This window comes from Somniosus microcephalus, chromosome 18, assembly GCF_052327205.1.
Source record: "Somniosus microcephalus isolate GS21.2 chromosome 18, FLI_Smic_1.0, whole genome shotgun sequence".
Taxonomy (NCBI): Eukaryota; Metazoa; Chordata; class Chondrichthyes; order Squaliformes; family Somniosidae; genus Somniosus; species Somniosus microcephalus.
The window spans coordinates 21,730,275-21,757,567 of NC_141004.1; the positions used below are offsets into that span (position 1 = coordinate 21,730,275).

The 27,293-nt window shown below is 42.8% G+C and overlaps 1 protein-coding gene and 1 long non-coding RNA gene across 4 annotated transcripts in view; one reads left to right on the top strand and one right to left on the bottom strand.

The window, feature by feature from the left end:
- The window catches only part of LOC147105112 (uncharacterized), an 81,782-nt gene extending 74,026 nt beyond the window's left edge, over positions 1 to 7,756 (top strand). Inside the window, exons 3-5 of the long non-coding RNA XR_015081681.1 lie at positions 398 to 473; positions 6,936 to 7,034; positions 7,444 to 7,756. This is a non-coding gene — a long non-coding RNA (uncharacterized LOC147105112). The remainder of the gene's footprint in view (positions 1 to 397; positions 474 to 6,935; positions 7,035 to 7,443) is intronic.
- LOC147105113 (fibroblast growth factor receptor substrate 2-like) overlaps positions 1 to 27,002 on the bottom strand; it is a 68,091-nt gene extending 41,089 nt beyond the window's left edge. Inside the window, exon 1 of one of the 3 annotated variants that reach the window (XM_086011189.1) lies at positions 26,800 to 27,001. The gene's annotated coding sequence lies outside the window, so the exon portion shown is untranslated. Of the gene's footprint in view, positions 1 to 21,034; positions 23,488 to 26,799 lie in introns of those variants that run through there. The other 2 variants (XM_086011190.1, XM_086011192.1) reach the window with 2 other exon arrangements.
- Between the last annotated feature and the right edge of the window lie 291 nt (positions 27,003 to 27,293).

Below are 27,293 nucleotides of genomic sequence, written 5' to 3' on the forward strand. Positions count from 1 at the left end.
CTGATTGTCGCTCCTTTGGAGTGCTTGGTAGCTCAATGTGGAGAACAAAGGAAGGCAGGGCATGCAGAATTCAAATGTTCTCATTTTTATTGTCAATTAAAATAGTTTAAAGATTTTTACTGCACTGGAGTAGAGTTTTTCTTGTAATATTTAGTGCTTGCTCCCCAAGTTTATTTTAATTATGATCAAAATGATCGCAGTACATTTTTTTCCCCCATGGCCTTTTAAATCAATTTGAACAAAGGTCTGGCTGTGCTTTGAAAAGCTTAGTGCCTAGTAACTTCCCAAGAAATAATATAAACTATTGATTGCAGAGCCCTCGTTATTAATTAGCTATCATTTCCAGCCTTTGCCTACCACTAGATGTCTCTGACCTGCCATTTAAATTCCCATACAGAAGTGCTAGACTGAAAGCATGCAAGCAACATCTATGTCTGAAAGCCGACACAGCAGATCAATTTCCTGAACTTGTGGTGAGTTTCTTTTTAATTTGCACCCAGCTGAGTAATACCGTTGGCATCAGAAATGCAGGTAAGTGCAAGATTTTTGTTGTTGTGGTAACAGTATGTGGCATTGTTCAGTCATCTTACACAGCATGGAGAATAAGTAATATCAGCGTCAGAACAGTCAGCATTTATTGCACTTTTGTGGTCTTTCCCCACATGGGTGGAGTACAGGCTGGAGGCTTTGCCTCCACCCACACATGACAAAATAAAGGGTTAATACAAGATGCCTGTGCAATTAGCCAGTTTAAGAAGCAATTTTACTTGTAAAATAAATATAAATAGTTCTCGTTTATAAGACTTGCTCGAGTGCCACGCAACTCTCCCCGGTTCTGTAAAAGTTCTGAAACCTACCAACTCATAGGAAACCTGCCAAAAAAGTGCAAAATCTCGAGCACGGACGAGGAATCCAGCGCAAGGCCACAAGATGATTTCTCAAATAGCATTCAATGATTTACCAACAGCATACCCTGCAGTTACTTTCCAGAAGTTTCATTGTAAAAACAACTTTTAAATTACTTTTGCCAATAAAAACTCTTCCAATTATCATTTTAAATTAGCATTCATGAGTACTCAGCCCTGCCGTATCAAGTTTATGGCTTCCAAATTCAAAAAAATAACTAAGATCTATATTGCTAAATCGATGCTTTAAAATTGCTGGTTGGTGGCTCATTGCTCCCACCTCTCATGGAAAACACAACCAGCGCAAAATTAACATATATACTCAACAGAATGAGAGATAAAAATATACATTTAAAGTAGATCTTTGCAAACAAGAGCAGCTGTAGCAATTCCTGATTGAACTGGAGTTACCGCACTCCCTTGCAAGTAATTCCATCTGCCTTTCCAGCCAGACTAAACCAGACTATGTACAACCTTGGCATACTGCTTGACCCCAAGCTAAGCTTTATATCCCACATCCTATCCATCGCCAAGGCCATATATTTCCACCTCCACCCCTTTCTCATTGCCTCTGCTGCCTAAACGCCTATTCAAGCCTATGGGCTGGATTTTCCAAGCCCCGAGGAGGCGGGACAGCGCGTAAAATTGGAGAAATTGGGGGCGGGTGGCAAACCCGCCCCCCTCCCGCCTCCGTGCCCTTTTGCCAGGAGGCGGGAAGATGTGCAGCTTCGGGTCCCGCCTCCTGGAGGCGGGAAAGGCATTTAATCCTTTTAACTGTCTGTTAACAGGTAGTTAACAGGCAGAAAAAGGGATTAGTGCCATTTTACCTTCACAGGTGAAGGCTTCCCGACCTCGGAGAACCCCGCCGGGTTGGAGACGTGGAGGAGGTCTGCGGCGGTCGGAGGCACCTGGAAGTAAGATGCAGAGTTGAGTGATGGGTGCAAGTGTGGAGTGGTAAGTATGCAAGGTGAGTGATAAGTTTAAAAAAAGTGTTCACTTACCTTTTTTTACTTCTGTAGCCTTTAGCCGTGCTGGATCGGGAGAGCGGACATCCACTATGTCAATTTCAGGTAATGGCTGATGGACCCTCCGATCCATCAGAAAGTTACTTTTTTACAATGTTTTTTTATTCCTCACCACAAAAACGAATCAAACTCAAGAGAATGTCAGTGTTTGACAGCTTCAGAGCTGTCAAACGCTGTCATTTCTTCTTTCAAGAAGTCTTGACAAATAGCATGTCTGACGTTGACGTGATCGGTCAGTGACTTCTTCCCGAATTGGCTTGCTGAGCCCGCCGGGCGGGCTTAACGAGCTCAATCAGGGGAAAATCCCTCAATGGTCAGGCGATGATGGAGGCGGGCCATTGACACGACAAGCAGCAGTCCCACCTCCATTGACAAAATCCAGCCCTATGTCTTCTCCAGACTCGACTATTCCAATGCTCTCCTGGCTAACCTCTACACCCTATAAACTCCAACTTGTCCAAATCTCTGCTACTGGTATCCTGTACCACTCATCCATCATCCCCACCCTGACTGACCTACATTAGCTCCCCGTCTCCCAGCACATTAAATTTAAAATTCCCATCCTTGTCTATATTGCCCCATGCCATCCTATGGCTTAATGGACCAGCTGATCTTTTACCCGTCATTTTCGTTATGTTCAGAATCTCGTCCAGTCCAGTATCACCTCCCGCATACTCCTCGTGTTCATCTTCTCCTCCCTTCACCTCGCTACTGGTGGCAGAGCCTTCAGCCACGTCAGTCCTTCTGTCTAGCGCCCACCCCACCACCCCCCCCCTTAAATCCCTCTGCCTCCTCAACTCTCTCTCCTCCTTTAACCACTACTTCAAAACCCATCTTTTCAATCAAGTTTTCGATCACCTTTCCCAATCTCTCCCTTCATGCCTTGCCATCTGTTTCCCTTACTTACCTCCATCTGTGAAATAACTTGGAACATTTGTATTAAAGGCAAGTTTTGGTTGTTTACTAAAACCAGAGAAGGACAGCTGCCTGTACCTGTTGTGTTGGTTCAGCAACCCCGTCACTGTTACTGCAACTCTTCGAGTCTGATTAGCTACAGTAGTAGCCAGGCCCAGAGCTCCATCTATAACGATCAGACAGTTCAATAAAGCCTTTCTTTTTGAAGGGTACGGGTTGATGATCCCAACGCAAGACCAGCTGCGCATTTCATAACCTAAACAATTTATCAATAGTCTTCATTACAAACATGCACACTGTTCACACAGAAATGGACACGGTCACTGTAGCAGTGACTCCTTACCAAGAATTTACCAATGTCCCTACTAAACTAACATTTTGCAATCTAGGTTAATGGGTTGTATAGAGAAATACAGTTCTATTCCCGTAAATGCAGTAACTCAATCCAGATAGATGACAAATACACCCACTCTTTGCCATTCTCAGCACAAGTTTCAGAATGACGTACGACCGCATCAAGCTCCAGACACCCACTATCACACATAACAAACTGCAGTCTCGGTTAAAGCTTCACTGACAGTGCCAGGATTACCTTGGTAACCCAGCACTCCCATTACGCATGGCTTCTCTTTGATGCAGCCTGCGCTGGTGACCATGAACTCTGTGTGATACTCGTACTGGGGTCAAGAGTTAAATGCGATTCCCACACAGATTTATTAGCTTACAAACAGAGTCTGCCTTCCTACTAAAGCAAGTTTATAGCCTGAAATACACTAATTATACTCATAGAAAAATGCTGCTTTATTTGCAAGAGCAGAGTTGTAATCTTTAACTCTAAGTCACAAAGGTTCTGACAAAATAGACTCATTAATCCACAGAGGGCTTTTCTGTGTGGCACTGCAGTCTGTACCAGTCAGCAGCTAGTACGGTCACTGTACTGTATCAGTGTAGGGCAGGTGGTACATTGACATTTTCAAACAGTTCGCCCAATATAGTCACACCTCATTAATCCAGATTTTGAAGTGTCATATTAATTAGGTTACTGGACTTTCAAGGCTGCTCTGTTTATTGAAGTCAATTCAAATGTGTACCTTGGCCCTTTTTAAAGTTCTGTTGGGAAGGTCAAATTGAACAAGGTATGACTGTTCTTCTGATGTCCCATTTCCAAATAATAGTTTAGTCTCAATATTCAGCACTGAGAAAGAATTCTGGCACATCGCTGCATTTTTCCATGTTATTTTCAACAATGCACAACTGTGCAGTTTAACTCTGCGATGAACATGTTGTGCTCTTTACTGAATACTGAAAGGTCACGATTGCACAATGCAGACTGACACTAAACTTTCCACTGTACGAGATGGAAATGATGATCTGAAAGGACTTCTTACACTTTTAGCCAACTATATACACATACAGAATTAGAGTGTGTGAAAATGACAGACAGAACGAGATAATAAACACAAATATTTGAAAGAAATACCCAACAAGAACATAAGTACAAGGAGCAGGAGTAGGCCATATGGCCCGTCGAGCCTGCTCTGCCATTCAATAAGATCATGGCTGATCTTCAACCTTAACTCCACTTTCCCGCCCAATCCCCCATCCCTCGATTCCCCGAGAGTCCAAGAACTAGAAAAGTGACTGAAAACGCTTAACAGAATGGCAGACAGGAAAAACAAATAGGATCTCAGCGAGATCAGAATATAAGCATCAAAATGCCTACACATGTTAAATCCTATGCAGCAAAAGTATTTCAACACACAATGCCCATTCACATTACAGGCAGATGCTGATCTGTAGTACATCTCTGAATTCCCACAGATGTTAAACGAAGCAAGATAGATTCGCTACTAATCAATAATGAAATATTTACACAAAAGTACTTGCAATGATTCCAGACTCCAAGTGTATGGAAAATACATACCACACCAAACAAATACCACAACCATTCCCTGGAAACAGTAAATTAATTAATGCAGGACTAGGATCTCAGTCTTCAGCTGTACTCTCCAATAAATATACTGAGCACAGAAGTCCTTTCTTAAACATATTTTAGTAGATATATTTCAATAATTTATTGCGGTTTTTCCCCCAAATGGTCACTTACTAGTTTATTAGTTTGCTAGAATTTTTTTTTTTTCCAAAACACATGTACAACACGGTGAGCTCCCCCTCCCACCTCAGTAATTCCAGATACTACACCGAGGAGCTCTCCATGGCCCGATTCCCGTGATACACAGGTACCACATGAAGGATTTTCCAGCCCATCCCCGCTGGTACACAAATGGAAGACGAGGATCTCTTCCCGGAGATGCATTTTTTCAGTATACCTGAAACTCACCAGTACTGCTGAGATATCCTACTTACTGCAAGCGTGCATGACTCCTGCTGGAGTCTTTAATGGAATTCTGGAACAGCATGAGCTGCTGCCAAACATTAGGTGTTAGTTTGCAAAATGTGTGCATCATCATCATCTGATTTTCAAAACGTGTTAAATAATTCTTTGGGCAGTGAAGCTAGCAATCGCACCAATAAAGTTAAAAAGGACATATCCCAATTCATAACATTACACTACATGCCATACGCATGTATTAAATAAGCCCAAGTGCAGTGATTCACAGAACAATTTCACAGCAGACGGAATCGTCTTTCTCTCAAGTCAGAAACAAACTGTTCTCTACAGCAGCAATCTTGACTGCATTTCGGCAGGTTTGAGTTAACACTTGTTGTAAAACACCTTCACCTTTTATTTGCTCATCCAAAACAGGTAGGTGTGTGTTTACTTCTGCTACAACAGCAGTTCACAAAGAGATCATATTATGTAAAAAAGCAGCCTACCTTCCCAGCGACTATTCTTTTACCAAATATGCAGTAAAGAGATTAACAACACAATTCCTAGATTAGGTTTCCACTTCTCGGAGTCTAGAATTCATCAGGTGACCCATAAAATTGCATTCAGACTGACATCAATGGCAGTCGCAATCAAAATGAGAAGAGATGGGGTAAATCCTGGTGAACAATCATCTCATTATCACGCTTTAAAAGGAATGATCATCTTGATTTTATATCAGACTATTAGGTTTGAACTGAAGCCAATCGGAGTTTGCGATAAATACGATTAGAAATTCGACCTCGGGTTTCTAAAAGCAGAGTGTTATGGTTATAATGTCACTAAGCTCCCAAACTTTCAGCATTCATTTCTCATTTCAAAAGTTGACGTGAACTCTTGCCTGTATTTAAAGACAGAAAGCCCCACAAAATAGAACGACACTGGCCTTTTCTGCTGCACTGCCATACTGCCCTCCTGACCTTGTAGCACACTGCATTGGGTCAACTCAAGAGTCTGTTCACCTCAAAGTTACTGCATTCTATATAGAGACAGAGTTTAACAGAGATAGCAAGTTTCCGAAACACAGATGATAAGGAGGTTGATTCTCCGATTCGGTGCTCCCAGCAGAAAGTGGTGCTCACAGGGAATCGTGGACCCATAGCCACGATTTTCTGTCCAGTCATTTAAATGGATGGAAAAATCAGACCCATTCATGCACTCCCTGCGAGTGCTGCTTCCCAGCAAGAGCATCCAGTCGGGGAATCAGGCCTATAGCACTCTACCTATTATAGTCTAAAGGTGCTTTTACATTGGAGGAGTGCAGGCAGCTGTAGACACGTAGTTCTCCTGCCATCAGCTGTATATCTTAAGTATAATGGCCAGACCGGCGAGGACTCAGCGAAAATGTGGGTCTACCCGCCTGCCATCAGATTAATGCTTCTTGTTCCAGCAAACCAAACATGGAAGCCAAAGGCCAGCACGCCTGCAGAGCATAGCATCCAACACAAATTTTAAAAGGGAGTACAGCGCACTGAGATCACTCTCCCAAGAACTATAAAACCCGGTGCTTTAAATCCTAGAAGTATTTTTATACTCCACAAATATTTATTATTATTAAAAGTTCACAGAATATGCACTCAAGCACACTTGCTTTGTATTTATGCTATGTACTAGAGTACGAAACCCATGCAATGGGTAGAATTCTTTATACTCTCTCTAATTTTCTTCCTTCCCCTCAATTCCTCCCTCACTGGGATACAGTTCCACAGGCAGTGATCAACTTCGAGTACCTCACCCAAGTGGCCGTTGTTGATGTGTGGGTCTTGACAGTGTGTGCTGGCAGGCTATCCAACTCTGGAGGTAATCACAGCCAAGTCCAATGTTGTCTTCACCAGGCCTCCATACATTAAAAATTCAATTCGTTATTTCTTCCACTATGAGTCGTACTTCCATTACAATCAAAATGCTCAGGTCTTGCAATATGCTATATTATATATATTGGAAAAAATATTGTATTGAGAAGTAATTGCACAGCTTAATCAAGTTTATGTCATTGATCTCCACAGTATGAATACTCGTTTAAGCACTTTGCATTCAAACTGTAATTCTAAATCCAAGTTAACATTGCATGATGCTGCTGTTAAAATTCTGTATCACATGGTTCAGTGTTCTTAACACCTATGAAGAACAGCTTGCTGATCAGTCTGTTCAGCATGAGAGTTTCTACCATAATTCCATTAACAAGTTTATTTTCTTCCCCCCAAATCAGCTGAAATCTCACACCTTGGTCTGGATAGCCCACTGCTACAATACTCTGGCTCAGCAAGGTCACTGCAGGTTTTACACTGCATTCAGGGGGCGGACTGGCTCCCCCAAAAGGACACAGGATTCTCACGAAAAAAAGGGGGGCATCGATAATACAGCACTATGGAAACCTTCACGAGGGCACTTGGGAAATCTCGCAATGTCCCACATGTGCAGTCCAGCCATGGCTGTATTTGAGGAAATATAGAAGCGTTTCCAATTGCTTTCCATCACAGACTGTATATTATAATTTTTAATAAAATATTCTATGTATGAGAGCGCTCTGTGTTTTGCAAAACCTGCTAAAAAGGTTGTTTAAGGCGAGAGATCATTCATGTATACTGACTGGAACACTTGATTTTCCCTAAGTACCCATGTACTGTACGTATGTTATCTGGAGGTGTGTGCGTCGGAGTTAGAGAGAAGGAAAGACAGAGGACTTTATCTACGGAGAAGACGGAGATTCTCCAGACCATGCCGAGGGGAAAAGAAAAAGAGTTACATTGCAGAAATATTTTAGGCATCATCACTTCCTCTCTCCTGACTGTTCAAGATTGAAGAGCATATTCAAGCACAAACGCTGCAAGGAGACGACAATTTAAAAAGTGCGTACAAACAGCCCATGGATGTGGACGAGGCTTTGTCGCATTGCTTTTGACAAGTATACCTGCAAAGTTTATTGGTCAGCAGCCCACGTTATCAGAGGCGTGTCCCAACAATACCATCAAATTGAGAGACATGAGAGTAAAGCAAGTGCCAAGGACCTAGCACTGTCAATGGTCGACGGAAGAGGATACGACTGCTTCTCAAGAGCAACGGGACATTTTCAATGCCAAACAGGCAGCTTTTGGCATTTGTTGCTCAACAAGACCTTACATGCATTACACTTATGACCACTTGCCTGTTCTTGAAAAAGTTAGTATAAAAGTGTGTTGGTCTGACAATGCCTCAATTTTAAATTCCTCACCTCAAATCCCTCCATGGCTTCACCCTTCCCTATCTCTGTAACCTCCTCCAGCTCTACAAGCCTTCGAGATCTCTGCGCTCTTCCAATTTTGGCCTCTTGGACATCCCCGATTTTAATCGCTCCACCACTGGCGGCCGTGCTTTCAGTTGCCAGGGCCCTAAGCTCTGGAATTCCCTCCCTAAACCTCTCTGCCTCTCGCTCCTCCTTAAAACCTACCTCTTTGACCATGCTTTTGGTCATCTGTCCTGATATCGCCTCCTGTGGTTCGGTGTCAAGAAAGTTTTTATTGATGTCGCTCTTGTTAAGTACCTTGAGCCATTTTGCTACGTTAAAGGCGCTATATAAATGCAAGTTGTTGTTGTAGTATATAATGAGACCAAAGCATTACTATCTTCTACACTCCCCGTACAGTATAAGCTGCGGTGCGTATTTCTGCAGATTCATCAAAAAATACATTTCAAGCATACACAGTCGGAACAGCCAGTGAATATATTTGATTAATCGACTACAGTCATTGCCCGCCAAACGATGCACAGGGTTTGAAGCGTGCGGTTTTATGCTGGAGTAGGGAATAAAGAAATAATTAAACTTGATATACAAACCAGTGCTTTACTCAACTTGAGTTCACCTCACCCAGCATAAAACATTGGAGCTATCATTGCAACCATTAGTAAATACAAGACCAGGCCAACAATGGTCGTTTAAGAACCTGCACAAAAATTCATCCCAGCATCCCACTTTAAAAATAGGTACAGTAAATAGAATTCTCCCTTCACTTAGGCTCTGCTATACAACAGCTGATCGGCAGACATACAACTAGTCCCAGGTCTCCCCCACTATTGCTCTTTACTGGACCACTAGGAAAATGAGTTGGATCAGTGTACTTCTCCGATTTTCACTCCTCCCTTTCCCCGCAGCATTCAGCTACAATGAGGAACTCAAACTTTCATCCTACCACTCTACACTGCCGCATAGTAGTGTCACATGACATGCAACTAAACTGGTAAAACGCAGGTTTTAAATCCATTAGCCCTCATTTACGACTGCCCAATAACCTTTTCACTACTGCAACAGACCCCTTTCATAAACTGTGGCAAGGCCCAGATTTTCCAGTTCAGTCAATGAATGCTAATCATAAGGAAACAGTTGAAGTACTGTTCTGTATGTGTATTCCCAAATGATTGTACACAAGCTCACTAAATATCAAGAAACAGAATGCAAAACAGGCTTGGATTCTCATAAATGCCAGGAAAATTCACAGGATTAATAAAACACAAAAACAACGGATGGTAAGTGGTGTATTACAAGTCCTTGAGCCGTTTCAGAGCTAAAGCTCAATACTGAGTTGCAGAGAATTTTGTAGAGAACAGGATATCTAGTGATCTAGGGACTGGGGAGAATGCGCAAATTATAACATTGTTCCAAGAGTGGTCGAACACAAAAACAAAGAGACACTATCCCAATTAGTCTCTTACAAATTGGTCAGACAGGACCCCAAGTAGAACTCTTTTTACTACTACATCCCCTCCCCATTGTTTCAGAACTTAACAACTTTCTTCATTCCATTGTGCTTCAGACTTCAATATTCAGTTTTAACCATTCAACTTACATAGAAACACAGAAGATAGGAGCAGGAGTAGGCCATTCGGCCCCTCGAGCCTGCTCTGCCATTTAATGAGATCATGGCTGATCATCCAAATTCAGTACCCTGTCCCTGCTTTCTCCCCATATCCCTTGATCCCTTTAGCCTTAAGAAATATATCTAACTCCTTCTTGAATATATTTAATGAATTGGCCTCAACTGCCTTCTGTGGTAGAGAATTCCACAGGTTCACCACTCTCTGGGTGAAGAAATTCCTCCTCATCTGTTCTAAATGGCTTACCCCTTATCCTTAGACTGTGACCCCTGGTTCTGGACTCCCCCGTCATCGGGAACATCCTTCCTGCATCTAGTCTGTCTAGTCCTGTTAGAATTTTATAAGTTTCAATGAGATCCCCTCTCATTCTTCTAAACTCCAGCAAATATAAACCCAATTGACCCAATCTCTCCTCGTACATCATTCCTGCCATCCCAGGTATCAGTCTGGTGAATCTTCGCTGCACTCCTTCCATGGCAAGAACATCCTTCCTCAGATAAGGCGGCCAAAACTGCACACAATACTCAAGGTGTGGTCTCACCAAGGCCCTGTACAACTGCAGCAAGACATCCTTGTTCTTGTACTCGAACCCTCTCGCTACGAAGGCCAACATACCATTTGCCTTCTTAACCGCCTGCTGCACCTGCATGCTTACCTTCAGCGACTGGTGCACAAGGACACCCAGGTCTCGTTGCACTTCCCCTTCTCCCAATCTATTGCCGTTCAGATAATAATCTGCCTTCCTGTTTTTGCCACCAAAGTGGATAACCTCGCATTTATCCACATTAACTTGGGTCACTTTTCTCTGGGCCACTACTTAGATTCCTGGCTTGAATGTCACAATCTCAAGTTCAAAGTGCAAGAGTTGCCACCCGGCATTTCGGCCCTTAAATGACCCGAGTCCCTGACCCAAGTGCTTTATTTACCAGCTTTCCCACACTCAGGAAGATTCTCATGTATCGCAAATATCTCAGGATATTCTTTTGTTTCCTCTTTCTGAAAGCAAGATATCTATGAAGATGGGGCTTTCCCCAATAGCCAAGGCACCAGTATAGTAGTCTTCTCGGAACCGAGGATGACTTGCTTCCACATTAAAAATGAGTTCTCAGGTGACTGATGAGCCCAATGCGGGACCCACAGTCTCTGTCACAGGTGGGGCAGATGGTGGTTGAAGGGGCGGGGGGTGGGGTGCTTGGGTTGACGTGCGCTCCTTGCGCTTGGCTTCCGCTCGCTCCCGGCGAAGAGACTCGAGGTGTTCGGACCAGGGAAACCAGTATAGTCCCCTGTTAATAGGTGACAATTGCTAGTGTTATGGATTCTGGGTCGCCATAGTGTTTATTTTCTTTCAGTTTTCAGTGACAGTAGCATTTGCAGCCACAGCGAGATGACTGAAATGACAAAATGAGAAAAAGGTGGTTGGGGTGGGGGAGGATTAAAAATCAAACAAAATGAGAAAAAGTACAGAAAAAAAAGGACCAGAAAAAGATAAAGAAAGTGAGAAAGAAGAAAGGGAGGAAGAGAAAAGAGGATGAAAGAAAAAAGGTGTAATATACCATCACTTTTATATTGCACGGAAAGATTCAGTCTTGGTTCTATTTCACAGCAATGCAAGTGTGAATCATGTTTTCACCATCTAATCAGCTAGTTATGAAGCCGAGAAAGGCAGGACTTCGTGCACATACTCAAACACACGCAAGAGGTGCTGCTCTCCACCTTCCCAACACCAGTGTGATATTAATTAATTAAAAATAACTGACAAGCCAGTCAGCTCTTTTCATCATTAAATGTGAATGTTGGTAACAGCAGGCTGCCAGAATTTGGTTTTAACTTTAAACAACTTTTTTGGCAGGCTTTGCACCAGTTGCTTTTATACTGCAGGGTCAGCTGTGGCTCAGTGGGTAGCACTCTCGCCCGAGTCAGAAGGTTGTGGGTTCAAGTCCCACCCCAGGGACTTGTGCACATAAATCTAGGCTGACACTCCAGTGCAGTGCCGAGGGAGCGCTGCACTGTCGGAGGTGCCGACTTTCGGATGAGACGTTAAACTGAGGCCCTGTCTGCTCTCAGGTGGGCGTAAAAGATCCCATGGCACTATTTCGAAGAGGAGCAGGGGAGTTATTCCTGGTGTCCTGGCCAATATTTATCCCTCAACCAACATAACAAAAACAGATTATCTGGTCATTATCACATTGCTCTTTGTGGGAGCTTGCTGTGCGCAAATTGGCTGCCGCGTTTCCCACATTACAACAGTGACCACACTTCAAAAAGTACTTCATTGGCTGTAAACGCTTTGAGACATCCGGTGGTCATGAAAGGCGCTATATAAATGGAAGTCTTTCTTTCTTTCTTTACAGCCAACACCAATCCTTCCCAGTGTGCAACCACCTTGGCTAGGTCCGATAGGCAATTAGTTGAAAGCGCTTCCTGGGAGTTACCAGGGGGCACATCTTATTTGAGGTAAAATTAGTCACTCACAACAATCACCTCAGCAAACACGGATTAAATCAGAGAGCCCATCTAATAAACAGCTTGCTGTTTTTAAACCAAATTTACATTTTTGGCATGAGGAGACCCCTTGGGTATATGGCCAACTTGCAACTGAAAATCTCTCGGTTAGGATTCCCAATGCTGGCAGCACTGGGTTCCAGCACACTATGTCTGCAATGTGCTTCAGCATTCTTAAGGGCTTACAAAATTGACAATCAAGCAAATCATTGCTTGGGAATACAGATCCCAATGAAAGTAGAAAAGTTAGTGACTGCTACTGTGTTATACCTTCAGATGGTGGCTGCAGTGCCCTTTCACCCACATCATGCCAGCACTACTGCAAAACTGCCTGAACCTCTTATAGAAAAAACAGAGATATGAGGTATCGAGCATACATTGTAAAATAGCTAGCAGCAAGTTTAAGGCAATAATTCAGTCTCAAGATTAAAATAAGCACCCTGAATTTTTTTTATTCATTCACGGGATATGGACGTCGCTGGCAAGGCCAGCATTTATTGCTCATCCCCAAGTGTCCTCGAGAAGGTGGTGGTGAGCCGCCTTCTTGAGCCACTGCAATCATGTGGTGAAGGTACTCCCAACAGTGCTGTTAGGTAGGGAGCTCCAGGATTTTGACCCAGCGACTATGAAGGAACGGCGACATATTTCCAAGTCAGGATGGTGTGTGACTTGGAGGTGATGGTGATGCACCTACTGCCCTTGTCCTTCTAGGTGGTAGGGGTCGCGGGTTTGCGAGGTACTGTCTCTTTCATAGTTCATGATATTAGAACCACTCAATTGCATTGCCAACTATTATCATACATCAACCTAATACTTGTCCAATATAATCACCTTTTATTTACTAACATGATAACTTTAATACAGCTGGCATACTCTACTAACACGTGTAGTTTTCTCCCTTACCAATGGCTAGTATTTAACTTTCTTTAAAAATAAAACGAAGAACAACAGAACCAGTGAGATCACTCAACTGATTCATTCGGTTTGTGCATTATGCTCATTTTTGTTAAGACATAATCTAAAATATACCATAAGCATCTGCAAAAGCATTCATGTCAAGCCAATTCCTGATGTACAGTAAGTGCCATTGGAAAAATTCATCTGCCTTTAGTAGGAAGTAATACCTTCTCACCTAAACACAAGAATTCAAAAAGTGTGTAAATACTGCACCGTGGCAAATTTGTCCAGGATTTCCATAAGCTCTAGTTTATTTGTACAGTTTTAACAGAACATCCAAAATATCATCTTTAACAGCAGCTTCCTATTTTCAAACATTACCTGAAGTCCTGATATCTGCTCTGCTTCTGTGTTAACCTAGTTCGGGTTAGGTAGTCCCCAGACTTTTTTAAAAAATTCATTCTCAGGATGTAGGCATCGCTTTAAGGATGGATTTATTGTCCATTCCCAGTTGCCCTCAAGTGGTGGTGGTGAGCCTTCTTGAATTGCTACAGTCGGTGTAGTATTCTTTGTAGCGATTTGGCTCGGCCACTTCAGAGAGCAGTTAAGAGTCAACCACGTTGGAGTGGGACTAGAGCCATATACAGGAAACTGTGAGATATCCGGCACCAACGGGACCGAGCTGTTGCCGTTCCCTCAAAACTGCCGGACAAACCAGCGCTAATGTTGAAACATACGGAGATTTTGAGCTCCGTATCTGGCAACAAACCCTGTTGCTTAGCAACAGCTTCTAAACAGTCGGCAGTACCTTGCAAGCGTCTCTGTAGTTTAGCAACAGCTTCAGCGAGACCTTGCAGAGCCTGACTGTTGAGAAAAAAAGCAACGAAAAGAAAAAAAAACTAACGAAACGGCTCCTGATTTTTGCCGGTGGCTCGAGTTTGCCGGACATTTAGCCTCTGGATAACAAAGTTTCCTGTATAGGCCAAGCCAGGCAAAATATGGCAGGTTTCCTTCCCTAAAGGACGTTCGTGAGCCAGGTGGGGTTTTCTGACAATCCAAAAGCTTCACTGTCACTTTTAACGCTACCAGCTTTTTTTATATAAACTGAATTCAAATTCCCAAACTGCCCTGGTGGGATTTGAACTCTCGCCCTCTGGATGATTAGTCCAGGCTGCTGGATTGCCAATCCAGCAACATAACCACTTCACTGCCTTACTTTGAGCTCGATTTTAAAATGAACCCTGTGTAGATTTAACTCTGAACCAAGTACGGCCGTGTCAATAATGCCAAACCTTCAATCAAAATAAGCACTCATTTGCCAGGCTGAGACCGGTACACTCAGCGATGGGCCACTGGCAATGGGAGTGTGACTGGTCTAAACAAGCATTCGGACACATACAGGAAATCCTTTGTGCAAGCTTTATTACAAACTGCTTCCAAGATGCTGCTGTGTATATATAAAAACATACAGATACTACATTTTTAATTTCCATTATTATACTGGTGGACTAGTGGCTTTCACTGTAGACCACTGACTGCAGTCTGGCTGTCTAATTCTGACTGCTTCGCTCTCCAAATAAGCCATTTCACATCACTGGATATGGATAGCTCTTCTGCAGCGCACTATTTCTGAAAGAGCCTTTCATGGTTAAAAAAAAAATCACACTTAATGTAACCACACATAAACATTTCTTGTGACAGCAGCCACAGCGTGCCCTCATGCCAATTTTTTCTACCAGTTATAATTGTTGAACTTTGCCACAATATGCATTCCTTGAAGATTATAATCATGGCCACTGACTTACATTTTCCACAAAACAGTGCCTGATATTGTGGAATACAATCTCGAAAATATAAAAATTTACCTCTCTCTCCATGGGTTCTATGATAACTGATGAAAGCAGGCTTCCAGAATCTCACTGCAATGAATACCATACAGCATTTTGCATTTGCCCGAGAATACAGATACTCACACAGCAATGTCTCATGTCATCGACTGATGTTTGTCCGCTACACTTATCTAAGCAATGTGGCGGATTGTGACTAGTCAAGAGTTGTTCCGCTGCGATGAGTAGTTTAGAAAGACCAGTGGGCATTATCCACCTTCATACCTCAGTGGTAGACTAATGTTAATGGAATCTAAATTCCTTTCCCAGCTCTCATGTTGTAACACTTCAATACACAAATAAGGTAATAAATGAATGTTTTAGCATGTTTTGCTGGAATGGTAGAGTTGAGCAGGACGTGAATCTCCTTCGCTGGTTGGGAGGATCTCAAACAAAAGTTGGGGGGAGAAAACGACAGCTCTAAATTCCTGAAGGTCAAGGGGCTCCTCTGTAGTTGACCTTCAAACATCTGTTGATCGCTCTATATGAAGCTATTCATCTTAGGCCAAACAAAATCACTCCGTTTGCAGCAAAAAAAAAGGTGGAAAGCAAGAGTGAGTGAAAGAGGAAGGATCACAGGAACACAAACAAGGTTACAGCACAACCAAGACTGTAAATCTCACGGGGTCATCCTTTGAGGCTCCAAAGAAGCCCGGTTAAATTGATTAGCGTGCGAGGGCTGGCTAGCAGCAGGTCAGTTCTATGACAGCTGACTGGGATTGGGCAAATGTCAACGTCAATGAAAGCAGTTGATCAGAATACTTTTTTTTCCTCTGCTCAAATACTGAAAAATCTGGTCAGCACTGATCCCCATTATCAGGGGGCGAAAACCTTAAATCACAACACCTATATCATGGGGAGATTAAAGACAACTTCAGCTCTGTCTTATCTCTACTCTTGTCTCACTACGTTCGCTATTCATGTGACAATTAGAAGAATCAGATGCACACTATCTTCTGCAGGCAAAATAATTGGCCCTATTGAAGTCTGGGAATCCCTAGTTTCCCTTCAAACTGAAGTAATAAACAATGAAGATAGGACAAAAAAAATTGAATGGCCTGTCCTGTTAAAAGAAAAATAATTTATTAGATCAAATGCACCCAGCTAAAAATCTTTAAAAAAAACTTCCTGAACTGAAAAAGTTCCAGAGTGTACAGAAGCCTCATTAATACAAACTTGTAAAGTACTGTAGTCCCTAATTGGGATTTACAAAGATGTACATTTATGTAACACCTTTAACATAGTAAACTGAACAAAAGCCTGGTCACAAGCGTGGCTGTGTGTAGGCTTTTGAATCTGGAGGGAGATGTAGCATGGCAGAGGGGTTTAGCTGGAATTCCAGAATGTAGGGCCAAGACGTCTGAAGATCTGCCACCAAAGGCAAAGCAGAGAGAGGGGGGATGGTGTAAAGCGGGCCTGATTTCAAAGAACTGGGGGAAGGAAGGCAGTGAGCTGGCACACAGTGGGGGGTGGGGGCACAGAGAGAAGGTTGCCGGAGTAGACTGGAGGGATTTGTAAACAAAGACAAGGATTTGAATTCAATAAGTTGGGGACAGGGATCAATAGAGATTGGCAAGGACAAAAAGGTGATAAGGGAGGGGGATTTAATACAGGATAGGATTTATTTCATCAAGGCTCAAGCTCCTCTCTCAGCTTTAATGGAACTCTAACCCATGCAAATGAAGAGAGCCTGTTCTAATGGGAGGTCGGTAATGATCAGTTTGTTATTGAGGTTTTACTCTATTGTGCTTTTTTTTTAAAAAAAAAACAGAATTAAGCATTAGTTGATAATCTTTGCAGCAGACTACTCCAAAAAAATACTAAAATACTAATTCACGAACAATTTTGAGGCAATTCACTTTTTAAAAATAATTTTGGACATTTCTATAACTAAATAATATTAATCTCACCGTCAAAATGTATAACAATTCTCAAGAATCCCTGGGGAAATCTTTATCCCTTCACTCAAAGCATCAATAATCAAAATGAAATGGGGGAGGGGAGGCCAAGGCTTGTCTATGAAGACAGCCTTTTGGGCGAGCGACCAGAGAGTCATTGCTGCTAACTGTACTGTCAAGCAGCATTTAACCATTTTAATATTGGTCTAGTTTCTAATACACCAACTTAAAAGAAAATAAATTTTTAATTCATAGCATTTATCTTTTTCCAAAAAAAGGAAAAAACATGTGTTTTATTGGTGTTTAAACATTCAAGTTTCAGCAGTTTAATCCTTGATGTCCCACAGTACGCATATGCCTTAGGACAAGAAACAAACACTGCGAGATTACTATTGTGATGCTGCAGCACAATAATGCCCAATGTATGCAGCAGAGGCAATATTGGTGTCGATGAAAACAGGCTCTGTACAAGCCAGAGACAGCCCCTAGTCTATTCTCTCATGCTGAAAATGTCAGTTAAAGGGCCATGGACCAGCCAGTAAGATAATTTGCTGTCATAACATTTTTTTGTTTTCAATCTCCTCCGTTGAATCACTGACAGCCCTTTCCTGCAGTTTCTCTATGTGGATTTATACAAGGTTGGGAGTTGAATTTCACGGGAAGTTTATCTCCTATACATACATCCATCCATCCATCAAAATGATCGACCAACATTTCCAAAGTTTCTGATGCTGTTAGAATGATTGTGCAGTGCAGTACTGGGTTTGATGGAAGGCCGATTTTCTTTGAAAAATTGAAAACGTTATTTAAATTTTAATTTGGCCACAAACACTGAGATTCTAGCTCATTGCTCTGTTGATATTCCTACCCAATTTTTTCTTAAAAATTCCAGGTCTAACCTCCCAAGATCTAACGGAGTGACAGACACAACACCGAGGTCTACCATGGCTGTCAAGTCCCACGTCCTACATTTTGTCTAGCGAAACAGGACGAGACACCAGGGACACCAACGCATTAGCTGCAAGCTTACTTTAGCTATAGACACATTTAACTGGCATACCGCTGGCAGCAGAATCAGAACATCCACCAATTAAAGCAATCCCACTTTATGGTGCAGATTGCATTTATAGGAGTATTGCTATTGTTTAAACCCAAGTGAGAAAAAAATGAATGCTCTCACTGTAATCTACAAAATGCATTATACTGATAACATCCTTGAGCAGAATTATATTCCAAAAATAAAATATAGCAAACAGAATAATGGGGCAATCAAGGATGCATTGCAATGAAGGTAAGAAATAGCTGGGAGTATATGAAAAGATTATATGCAGATGGAGCCCAAATGTATTTTTCAAAATGCAAAGGCAAAGCTCGAGTGAGTTACAAACCGAGAGAGTGTTGAATGTTTTCACATTATCCATCCTTAGAATTTATACAATCTTTCCATTTTTCCCCTCTGTAATTACTGTAGCTGGAGTTTCCTTCCCACCATTAATTGTCAGCCTAATCCTACTTTTCTCATATGATTTTGTCGCAGGTAGGAATTTTTTTTTTTTTAAATATGTCAGCTTGGGTCAGTTGGTAACACTATCGCCTCAGGGTCAGAAGGTTGGGAGTTGAACCCCACTCCAGAATCTAACCATGTAATCAAGTCGGACACTTCAGCGCACTACTGAAATGCCAAAGATGCTGTCTTTCGGATGACACTTTAAACAAAGTGGCCTCATTTAGTGGGGACTATTCAAGGAAGAGCAGAGAGTTCTTCTCCTGGTGTCCTGGCCAGCATTCCTCTCACCCAACACCACCAAAAGAACACAGATTACTGGTCATTTCTCTCATTTATTACAAATGAGATCTTGCTGGGAGCAATGGGCCACTGTATTTCCCTGTAAAACAACAGTACTGTGCTTCAAAAGAAATTCATGGATTGTGAAACACATTGGAGGCATTCTGCAGATGTGTTAAGGTGCTATATAAATGCAAGTTTATTCTTTCTTTACAAGATGTCAGAACCAGGTAATTGGGGCTTCCTCTGATGGCCAAGTACACATTACAACAGTGACATCATTTCAAAAGTACTTCATTGGCTGTAAAGCGCTATGGGACATCACAAGGTCGTGAAAGGCGCTATAGAAATGCAAGTCTTTCTTTCTTTAAATGCAACATGTGGTGTGGCACGAAGGCCAGGAAGCTTGCAGATTTTGATCCCCGGTCTGTACTTTTTTTAATCCAATTTTCCAGGTGGGGGCACTATAATTTACACCAGTATCCCAGGTGAAGGAAATCGCCATGGTTCATGATCCTGATCACCATCCAACAACCCCTAGCTGGAAGTGTGCTTGTGCAGACAGGAAGGAGAGGATTCAACTGAGCTGCAATGCCTGCCACTTCCACCCTCCCCAACAATTGAATAACTTGTTAATACACCCGAACTATCCTCGTACTTGAAGAGTGGCCAGCTGGTTGAGGCACTGGAGATCTGCCAGTGCCTATGAAACTATACCTCAGGAAAGGGGCACAGCCAAATACACAGAAAAGAGACAAGCTGTCAGAAAGAGTTTACTGAAGAATAATGCAGTATTACAAAAAATGCTGCATCTATAACGTCTAGTTGTTGAAATAGGATTTCCAAAGGCAATTCCCCTTTTGCAATCCTTGGTTCCTGCCTAGCTGGAGCCCCAACTCTCTTGCCCAAGAAAGAGCTCTGTGCATGCCTTTCCTAGCAATGTAAAATGTAAACCTCGAGAGAACAGGGGCAGGGCATCCACTTTATAAACATTTAACTTAACTGCGAGTGGTTTTAAGTGGCCAGGAGGTCCAAGGGATCCCCAGAGCACTTTTCAAATTGGGTTTGACACCACACTAAAATTACACTCTATGCGGTGCCAAACCGCCTCATCCAGAATCTCACACTGCTTCTCTCTGGAGTCAGGTTGGACTTGACTGTATTTTTATTGCGACTCTCTGCGTTGCTGCAAAGTAGAAACCGCTTTTGGAACATAGGAACAGGAGGAGGCCATTTAGCCCCTCGAGCCTGTTCCGCCATTCAATGAGATCATGGCTGATCTGCAACCTAATGCAATATACACGCTTTTGCCCCATATCCCTTAATACCTTTGGCTAACAAAAATCTATCAAACTCAAGATTTCAAAATAAGAACACAAGTAGTACTTATAACACTTTAGTAGCAGCACTGATGTTCTAGTGTATCTGAACCATCTCAAATCTTGTGCATGAACAAAGGTACAAATATATTTGCCCAATACTGCGGTGGATGGTGGGGGCAGAGAGGTTCAATGTGGAGAGTTAATAAAAATTAGTTATTTGAATACATTATCAGACACTTGGAGCTTACTTAATAACCTTGATCCAATTCTCCCTTAAATTTTCCATATTATCCGCCTCTACTGCCTCCCTGGGTAGTCTGTTCCACATATTTATCACCTTCCCTCTTCTACGTTTGAGGCCCTGTCTCCTAGTTCTAGCAATCTTGAAAACATTATTGGGGTTCTATTCCCTTAATTATCTTGAATATCATTCCACACAGCGCAGATGCTTTAAGTTAGGTCTCATTGTCGCTGCACTTTGCTACACTGCCTCTGGTGTCTGGATAAGCACTCATAGTTACCAGAATCGTGCGCCATACTCTAGGTGTAGCCTTACGAGTGCCTTGTACAGGCTCATTATGTTCTACCTCTTCGGCTTTACATCAGGTTAGCTTTCCATACTGACACTTTTGGTTTCAGTGAGCTAGCCACTTATAATTACCTCAGATTGCTCTCTTGTGCTGCGTCCTGTAGCCTAGAGTCATTTAGTTTAATCACAAAACAAAAACAAAATACTGCGGATGCTGGAAATCTGAAACAAAAACAGAAAATGCTGGAAACACTCAGCAGGTCAGGCAGCAACTGTGGAGAGAGAAACAGAGTTAACGTTTCAGGTTGATGACCTTTCCTTAGTTTATATTCTTTCCCTGATCTCATAACTTTCATTTGTCCACAGTAATAACATTTACCACTCAGCAGGAACCCATCCAGATCGCTGAATTTGCTTTACTTCCCTTTTAGTTGAACTTCCCCATGCCCCCAATTTGGACTAATTTCTGTCCCTAATTCCAAATCATTTACATGCACAAGTATATTGAAATATATACTACAAAGCTCTTGACAAGACCCCCCCCCCAAATCATGAGAGTCACAGGAACTTAAAACTCAGTAGACCCTAAAAGTGTACAGTCGCACCTCCTCATTTTAAATGCGTTTTGTTAAACAGGTCAAAATGCAGTGAGGGTTTTCAGTTGAAACAACACAAGTTACTGGCCAGGAAATTTTAAGTTATTGTATTATATACAAGACAACATCCGATTTTACTGCTTGCGTACTCATTAAACAGTGTTAAAGGCTAGTCTACTGCAATACAATATAGAATGACAAGGACTTGTAAACAAGACGTAGCAGCCAAAACTCAGCATGGGACTGTCGTGACCCATCTCCGACCTAGCAAGTGTCAGTCAGATAGGTCACTACTGATGTGGGGGTTTTTGGTAATTATTATATTTTCTCCTAGAACCTACAGCAGTCACAATAGGATACTGTATTTAACAAAGAGAAACACAGGTTATTAATACTGCATCTCTATATATATATATACATAATAATAACATACATACATATTTTTTATCCACACTTTTGTTCTGTTCTTCTCTCCCACATGGCAGCTGTCTTTCATTCTGCCAGCGCAATTCACCCTTCATCTCGAGCCATCCTTTGTTTCTTAACCTGTCCCATTACCACCTCCTCTTGCCTTGAATGTCTCACAATGTCTCGCAATGTCTCTCCTGCCCATCACAGACCTTCCCTTTTGTTCTTTCATTTCCCCCCTCCCCCATTTCCCAGCCCCTGCACTTGCTTAAAAATCTGTTCCATTTCCTGCTTTTTTCCAGTTCTGACGAAAGGTCATCGACCTGAAACGTTAACTCTGTTTCTCTCTCCACAGATGCTGCCCTGGCCTGCTGAGTATCTCCAGCATTTTCTGTTTTTATTACCGCCATGTTACTAGATCAGCTTATCAGCTCCTGAACTCTAATTACCCACTTTTGCGCCATATCCTTACCTAACTAATAATCTGTCAATCTCAGTCTTGAACATGTCAATTGACCCAGCATCCACAGCCTGCTAAGAGATAGAATTCCACATTTCATCTGCCCTTGTGTGGAAAAAGTGCTTCCTGATTTTAATATTATACCCCTATTGTTTTTCATAACCCCACGAGAGGAAATCGTTTCTCGGTATCTACCCTATCGAATCTATTATCATTTTAAAGTCCTCGATTAGATCACCCCTAAACTTAACACAAACCAAGTTTGTGCAACCTGTACTCATGATTTAGCCCTTTAAGCGCTGTTTCCATTCTGGTGAATTTGTGCTGTACCCCATCAAGGCCAATATATCTTTCCTGAGGGTCGGTGTCCAAAACTCAATGCAGTACTCTAGATGGGGGCTGACCAAGGCTCTGTACAACTAAAACATCAATTCCTCACTATTGTATTCCAATCCCCTTGAGCTAAAGGCCAACATTCATTAGCCTTTTTGATTACTTTTCATGCCTGTGCACCAGCTTTTAGTGATGTGTGTACACTGACCCCCCAAATCCCTTTGCACCTCCACAGCTCCTAGTCTCACCATTAAACAAATATTCCGATTTGTCTTTCTCGGATCCAAAGTGGATGATCTCACACTTCCCCACATTGAGCTCCATCTGCTATAGTTTTGCCCACTCACTTAGTCTTTCTATGCCCCTTTGTAACTTCCTGCTTCAATCTACAGAACTTACTGAGCCTCCTAACTTAGTGTCATCTGTGAACTGGGATATAAAACTCTATTCCTTCATCCAAGTCATTGATATGTATGAAAAGCAGAGTCCCCAATACAGATCCCTGGGGAACATCACTTGCCACATCTTGCCCATCAGAGAACATCCCCTTTATCCCTACTCAGTCTCTTACTTCCTGTACATGACTCTTACACTTCCCAAACAATTATTAAGCCAGGTTACCTCCAATTTTGCACGTTTTCATTTTTGCTAATTACCTGATGCAAAAGCTGATCAAATGCTTTCTGGAAGTCCATATAGACAACATGCATAGACACTCCCCTATCTACCATGCTAGTGACCTCCTCAAACAATTCAACTACATTGACTTTGAGCAATATATTACTGTTGAAGTGTAGTGACTGATTTGTAGACAAGTGTCAGCCAAATTGTGCACAGTAAGGTCCCACAATTAACAGTGAGATAACTGACCAGTTATTCTGTTGTGGCGGTGTTGGTTGAAGGATGAATGTTGGCCAAGACACCAGAGCATTTTGCTCTTCTGTGAAAAAGTGCCATGGGATCTTTAATGCCCACCTGAACAGGTTTAATGTCTCATCCAAAAGACCGCACCTCCAACAATACAGCACTCCCTCAGTATTGCACTTAAATGTCAGAACACGCACTAGAACTATGCTCTCATTTTGTACGATCACCACTGCTCAACTAACTCAGCACCACTGCATTTCTGCACCTTCACCATTATACTTCTATCACTTTGCAGACTTGTGTAGTGAACTCATCTGCGTGCAACACAACATCTGAAATGTAGGGATTAGTCAGGAATGCATTACAACCTTTATACTGTGCCTCATTAGTTCAAGGCTCATATAGTAAATACACATTGTAATATCCATTCACATGCCCGTTCAAAACTAAATCAGGAAAAAACACAGGCACTTTTCAAATCCTAACGTTCTTACAAAGGGCAAGAAATGTCTCACAATGCAGTGCTACATTTTGTTTTGCCACAGTTTTTGTGAGGCATGGATTCGTGAGCATAGAGGCCATTCCCCATGCAAGCATAGCCAGTTAGCACCAACAGAATAGTCAACTGTGGGGGGGGGGGGGGGGGGGCGAAATCAACTTACATTTATATGGTGCCTTTCACGACCACCGGACGTCCCAAAGCGCTTTACAGCCAATTAAGTACTTTTGAAGTGTAGTCACTGTTGTAATGTAGGAAATGCGGCAGCCAATTTGCACACAGCAAGTTCCCACAAACAGCAAAGTGATAATACAGGAAACTTTCTGGTATCCGGCACAGACAGGACCGACCTGGTGCCGGTTCATCAACAATTCCGGATAACCGAACGCCATAGTAAAAGATACGGAGCTCAGAGCTCCGTATAAAGCAACAAACCCTGTTGCTCAGCTTCAGAACAATCGGCACAAGTTGCAAGCGTCTCTGTAGCTTAGCAACAGCTTCAGCTACACCCTTGCACAGCAACAAATGGAGTAATAAAAGTTATCTGAACCGACTCCTGAATTTTGCCGGTGGATAGAGCGTTCCGGTTATTTAGGGGCTGGTTAATCGAAAGTTTCCTGTAACCAGATAATCTGTTTTAGGGATCGAGTGATAAATATTGGCCAGGACACCAGGAATAACTCCCCTGCTCTTCTTTGAAATAGAACCGTGGGATCTTTCACATTCACTTGAGAGAGCAGACGGGGCCTCGGTTTAACATTTCACCCGAAAGACGGCACCTCCGACAGTGCAGCACTCCCTCAGTACGGCACTGGAGTGTCAGCCTAGATTTTTGTGCTCAAGTCTCTGGAGTGGGACTTGAACCCACAACCTTCTGACTCAGAGACGAGAGTGCTACCCACTGAGACATGGCTGATACTATGGGGGTATAATAGCTGAACTTCATCTGGTCTTCACCCAACGAACGCACACATGCACTTTCTGCCATCAGTCACTATTTAGCAATCAGGAGAAGTAACCATGGCAGATTTTGGCATCATTAACCCAGGGGTACGGAAGCCATTTGTAGTATCCCAACTGCTACCCCAGATCAACCAACTCAGCACATAGTGGAAATCAATCCTGGGGCCTTCTGACCTCTGCAGCAGTTCAGCATTCTTGCCTAGTGTCAAAAACTTGAGGCAAGGCAAGATCAACAGTAATACACTCCATTATAAACACCAATCATACAGCAGTTGTGGAAAAGCCCACGGCCTAATAATCTACTGCTCTTGGCTGAAGGCGGCTTTATGACGATGAATGTTTGTTGTACGGAGAGCAAATTCCTCACAAAATACCTACTTCTCTGCCACCTGCCCCCAAGTTCAAGAATAAATATTTCCACTCGAGGGGGAAGAGCAAAACGAGAGGCCAGCAATAGAAGATAGTCACCAAGAAATCAAATAGGGAATTTAGAAGAAACTTCTTTACCCAGAGAGTGGTGAGAATGTGGAACTCGCTACCACAGGGAGTGGTTGAAGCGAATAGTATAGATGCATTTAAGGGGAGGCTAGATAAGCATATGAGGGAGAACGGGATAGAGGATTATGCTGATAGAGGTAGATGAGGAAAGACTGGAGGAGGCTCGACTGGAGCCAGCATGGACTAACTGGCCGAATGGCCTGCTTCTGTGCTGTATATTCTATGTAAAACACAGTAGCAAAGGATGACTAAGACACCATTACCAGACACATCCCTCTACAAATGTAGAAATTACAGGATGATTCAGTAGTACTTTACCTTTAATTTCCTAGTGACTGACAAACTATATTTTTATGATACGATAAGAAAAATATAAATGCAGTAACATGAGTTTTCAATTGTAAAATATATTGCTGACATTCTATTCCACACTGCAGCTCGTGGTGGTTGCAGAATGCAAGATCTAATAATCAGACAATAGCATACAAGAAATCAAGTTGTCAGCATTTTCCAATCTTCAGTGCTATCCTTTGCCCACACCATTCTTGCACATTTAAACATATATAAACATATTCACACAGTAAACGTCATATATATAGGCACATGGCAAACACCAAATATAGTCACACTAAACACCATACATACATTTGTTTTGTAAACACCAGTTACCTCCACACTGTGATCATAGCTACAGTCAGTGCAAACCACCATATAGTCAGTGAAAATATATTATACATATATACACACATATACACATTTATAGTCACAGTGAAAACACTATAATAAAGTCAGTGACAGCACCATATCCAGTGCAAACACTGCAGTCAGTGAGAGAGTCACAGTGAAAACACAATATACACGTTTTACATTGTAAAGACAAGTGCAGTCTGACCTATCAAACCTGTCATCTGAAGTCATATTCATTTCGTTTAATAAAAATGTCACATTTTAACCAGAAGCCCATGTGCTTGCCTGAGCTGCTCTGGGGGGTCGGTTGCTGTGGATGGACCGGGAGCTCCTGAGACAGCGGCCCTGGAACTGCCCACACCACCCCCCCCCCCCCCGGGCCGCCAGAGGATGGCACCGACCGGGGCTTGTTGTTGTGGGAGAGGCCGCAGTTGTGCGGTCTGTGTGTGTGAGAGAGCCGAGCCCGCGGCCACCATTGTTCCTGCGAGTGGCGACTTTTTTTTCCTCGCCTCCCGACACAAAATACCGCGGCGGCGCCGATCGCTGCCCCCCGCAAGATGACCGTCGGCTGCTATGCTGTACTTACATTTTACAGCGCCCGGGGCCTCGGCCTCTGCTGCTGCTCTAGTGCCGGCCGAGGTTTCAACTCTCATCGCTCCCCCTCCATCGCCCGGTCCGCCGGCTGCCTCAGGCTGCAGCCTCCGCCCGCTCCCACACAGGCCCCGACTGACATCTCCCGCCGGAGGTCAGAGAGCGGCCTCGCACCAAGGAGCAGCAATGTGCGGCAAGATGGGGCCGAGACAAACCCTTACTGGTGTCATCCTGCACCAGCGCCATTCAGCCAGCAGGGAATGGTAGCTCTTCCACCCTTTTTTTTGTTGTCATTTTTATTTTGGTGTACTCTTATTTTTTTTTGTGCTTAATATATAAACAGTAACTGAACAAAAAAAAGTTAAAGGAAACTTAACAAATTAAATTACAATTCGGTTGCCGGGGGTGATGATGCACTCCAGTACCCGCGGTGCCAACGGTCGCGGAAGGCCTCAAGCGTGCCAGCAGACACTGCGTGCTCCATCTCCA